Below are 4,566 nucleotides of genomic sequence, written 5' to 3'. Positions count from 1 at the left end.
TGGCTTTCCCTTGGTGCAAAGCCGTTGGTAGCAAAGGCACGATTTCAAAATTGAAACTTTCCTGACCAACTACCCCCATATAGAATTTGGCACTATATATAGGGAAGAAGTGATTTTGGGGTCCTATACATTGCATTAGAGACGTAGTACGATAGCTGGTTTCTTCCCTGTTGCGACCGATCGCCTGGTCGCATCGGGACGATCGACCCCTCGTTGGATAGGTCGTCCCAGCCAGCATGCAATGCCGATCTAGCCAGGAGTGCTAGGAGTAGAGCGAAAGGTAGAGAGAGAGAGAGGCAGGGGCACCCTCTCTCGCTCTAGTAGCGATATGGCTTGGGTAGTGTCTGTAAGGTTAGGAAGTTGAAACTTTCCTAACTAACTACCCACATATAGTATTTGGCACTATTATATAGGAAAAAATGCGTTTCCTAGGGTCTCGATTGAATGTGAATCGAGACGAGAGAGAGAGAGAGGCCGATAAGGCAGGCAGGCAGGTAGACACACACTCTCTCTCTCTGGTAGCTAGCTAGGTGCGATCGAAGGCTAGCCTACCAAGGACAGGACAAGCGTGAAGGGAGAGAGGCAGGCACGCTCTCTCTCTCTGGTAGCTAGCAAGGTGCGATCGAAGGCTAGCTTACCAAGGACAGGACAAGCGAGAAGGGAGAGAGAGAGAGGCAGGCACACTCTCTCTCTCTCTCTCTGGTAGCTAGCTAGGTCCGATCGAAGGCTAGCTTACTAAGGACAGGACAAGCGAGAAGGGAGAGAGGCAGGCACACTCTCTCTCTCTGGTAGCTAGCAAGGTGCGAGAGAGAGAGTGAGGAAAGGCTTGGGGAATCGAGGGTTTGGCCGTGGTAGAAAGCCCTTGGTAAAAACGGAACGAATTCAAAAAGGTGCACCTTTTGGGCAACTTTTTGACCAACTACCCACACATAGTATTTGGTACTATTATATAGGAAAAAATGCGTTTCCTATGGTCTCGATTGAAAGTGAATCGAGACGAGAGAGAGAGGCCGATAAGGCAGGCAGGCAGGCAGACACACACACTCTCTCTCTCTCTGGTAGCTAGCTAGGTGCGAGCGAAGGCTAGCCTACCAAGGACAGGACAAGCGTGAAGGGAGAGAGAGAGGCAGGCACGCTCTCTCTCTCTCTCTGGTAGCTAGCAAGGTGCGATCGATGGCTAGCTTACCAAGGACAGGACAAGCGAGAAGGGAGAGAGAGAGGCAGGCACACACACACACTCTCTCTCTCTCTCTCTCTCTCTGGTAGCTAGCTAGGTCCGATCGAAGGCTAGCTTACCAAGGACAGGACAAGCGAGAAGGGAGAGAGAGAGGCAGGCACACTCTCTCTCTCTCTCTCTCTCTCTCTCTGGTAGCTAGCTAGGTCCGATCGAAGGCTAGCTTACCAAGGACAGGACAAGCGAGAAGGGAGAGAGGCAGGCACACTCTCTCTCTCTGGTAGCTAGCAAGGTGCGAGAGAGAGAGTGAGGAAAGGCTTGGGGAATCGAGGGTTTGGCCGTGGTAGAAAGCCCTTGGTAAAAACGGAACGAATTCAAAAAGGTGCACCTTTTGGGCAACTTTTTGACCAACTACCCACACATAGTATTTGGTACTATTATATAGGAAAAAATGCGTTTCCTATGGTCTCGATTGAAAGTGAATCGAGACGAGAGAGAGAGGCCGATAAGGCAGGCAGGCAGGCAGACACACACACTCTCTCTCTCTCTGGTAGCTAGCTAGGTGCGAGCGAAGGCTAGCCTACCAAGGACAGGACAAGCGTGAAGGGAGAGAGAGAGAGGCAGGCACGCTCTCTCTCTCTCTCTGGTAGCTAGCACGGTGCGATCGATGGCTAGCTTACCAAGGACAGGACAAGCGAGAAGGGAGAGAGGCAGGCACACTCTCTCTCTGGTAGCTAGCAAGGTGCGATCGAAGGCTAGCGTACGAAGGACAGGACAAGCGAGAAGGGAGAGAGGCAGGCACACTCTCTCTCTCTGGTAGCTAGCTAGGTCCGATCGAAGGCTAGCGTACGAAGGACAGGACAAGCGAGAAGGGAGAGAGGCAGGCACACTCTCTCTCTCTGGTAGCTAGCTAGGTCCGATCGAAGGCTAGCTTACCAAGGACAGGACAAGCGAGAAGGGAGAGAGGCAGGCACACTCTCTCTCTCTGGTAGCTAGCAAGGTGTGATAGAGAGTGAGGAAAGGCTTGGGGAATCGAAGGTTTGGCCGTGGTAGAAAGCCCTTGGTAAAAACGGAACGAATTCAAAAAGGTGCACCTTTTGGGCAACGTTTTGACCAACTACCCACACATAGTATTTGGTACTATTATATAGGAAAAAATGCGTTTCCTATGGTCTCGATTGAAAGTGAATCGAGACGAGAGAGAGAGGCCGATAAGGCAGGCAGGCAGGCAGACACACACTCTCTCTCTCTCTGGTAGCTAGCTAGGTGCGAGCGAAGGCTAGCCTACCAAGGACAGGACAAGCGTGAAGGGAGAGAGAGAGAGGCAGGCACGCTCTCTCTCTCTCTCTGGTAGCTAGCACGGTGCGATCGATGGCTAGCTTACCAAGGACAGGACAAGCGAGAAGGGAGAGAGGCAGGCACACTCTCTCTCTGGTAGCTAGCAAGGTGCGATCGAAGGCTAGCGTACGAAGGACAGGACAAGCGAGAAGGGAGAGAGGCAGGCACACTCTCTCTCTCTGGTAGCTAGCTAGGTCCGATCGAAGGCTAGCTTACCAAGGACAGGACAAGCGAGAAGGGAGAGAGAGAGGCAGGCACACTCTCTCTCTCTCTCTCTCTCTCTCTCTGGTAGCTAGCTAGGTCCGATCGAAGGCTAGCTTACCAAGGACAGGACAAGCGAGAAGGGAGAGAGGCAGGCACACTCTCTCTCTCTGGTAGCTAGCAAGGTGCGAGAGAGAGAGTGAGGAAAGGCTTGGGGAATCGAGGGTTTGGCCGTGGTAGAAAGCCCTTGGTAAAAACGGAACGAATTCAAAAAGGTGCACCTTTTGGGCAACTTTTTGACCAACTACCCACACATAGTATTTGGTACTATTATATAGGAAAAAATGCGTTTCCTATGGTCTCGATTGAAAGTGAATCGAGACGAGAGAGAGAGGCCGATAAGGCAGGCAGGCAGGCAGACACACACTCTCTCTCTCTCTCTGGTAGCTAGCTAGGTGCGAGCGAAGGCTAGCCTACCAAGGACAGGACAAGCGTGAAGGGAGAGAGAGAGAGGCAGGCACGCTCTCTCTCTCTCTGGTAGCTAGCACGGTGCGATCGATGGCTAGCTTACCAAGGACAGGACAAGCGAGAAGGGAGAGAGGCAGGCACACTCTCTCTCTGGTAGCTAGCAAGGTGCGATCGAAGGCTAGCGTACGAAGGACAGGACAAGCGAGAAGGGAGAGAGGCAGGCACACACTCTCTCTCTGGTAGCTAGCTAGGTCCGATCGAAGGCTAGCTTACCAAGGACAGGACAAGCGAGAAGGGAGAGAGAGAGGCAGGCACACTCTCTCTCTCTGGTAGCTAGCTAGGTCCGATCGAAGGCTAGCTTACCAAGGACAGGACAAGCGAGAAGGGAGAGAGAGAGGCAGGCACACTCTCTCTCTCTGGTAGCTAGCTAGGTCCGATCGAAGGCTAGCTTACCAAGGACAGGACAAGCGAGAAGGGAGAGAGAGAGGCAGGCACACTCTCTCTCTCTGGTAGCTAGCTAGGTCCGATCGAAGGCTAGCTTACCAAGGACAGGACAAGCGAGAAGGGAGAGAGAGAGGCAGGCACACTCACTCTCTCTCTCTCTCTCTCTCTCTCTCTCTCTGGTAGCTAGCTAGGTCCGATCGAAGGCTAGCTTACCAAGGACAGGACAAGCGAGAAGGGAGAGAGAGAGGCAGGCACACTCTCTCTCTCTGGTAGCTAGCAAGGTGTGATAGAGAGTGAGGAAAGGCTTGGGGAATCGAAGGTTTGGCCGTGGTAGAAAGCCCTTGGTAAAAACGGAACGAATTCAAAAAGGTGCACCTTTTGGGCAACTTTTTGACCAACTACCCACACATAGTATTTGGTACTATTATATAGGAAAAAATGCGTTTCCTATGGTCTCGATTGAAAGTGAATCGAGACGAGAGAGAGAGGCCGATAAGGCAGGCAGGCAGGCAGACACACTCTCTCTCTCTGGTAGCTAGCTAGGTGCGAGCGAAGGCTAGCCTACCAAGGACAGGACAAGCGTGAAGGGAGAGAGAGAGAGGCAGGCACGCTCTCTCTCTCTCTCTGGTAGCTAGCACGGTGCGATCGATGGCTAGCTTACCAAGGACAGGACAAGCGAGAAGGGAGAGAGGCAGGCACACTCTCTCTCTGGTAGCTAGCAAGGTGCGATCGAAGGCTAGCTTACCAAGGACAGGACAAGCGAGAAGGGAGAGAGGCAGGCACACTCTCTTTGGTAGCTAGCAAGCCCAGGCAAGGCAAGAACGTGGCTGCTTTTCGTTCGAAAATGGGCTGGGAAGCTCGATGGCACAGGGTACGTCGAAAAATATTCTGACCAACTACCCACATATAGTATTTGGCACTATTATATAGGAAAAAATGCA

The sequence above is a fragment of the Sinohyriopsis cumingii genome, unplaced genomic scaffold (assembly GCF_028554795.1).
Source record: "Sinohyriopsis cumingii isolate HCF-2022 unplaced genomic scaffold, ASM2855479v2 utg003395l, whole genome shotgun sequence".
Classification (NCBI taxonomy): domain Eukaryota; kingdom Metazoa; phylum Mollusca; class Bivalvia; order Unionida; family Unionidae; genus Sinohyriopsis; species Sinohyriopsis cumingii.
This window is presented reverse-complemented; position numbering follows the sequence as displayed.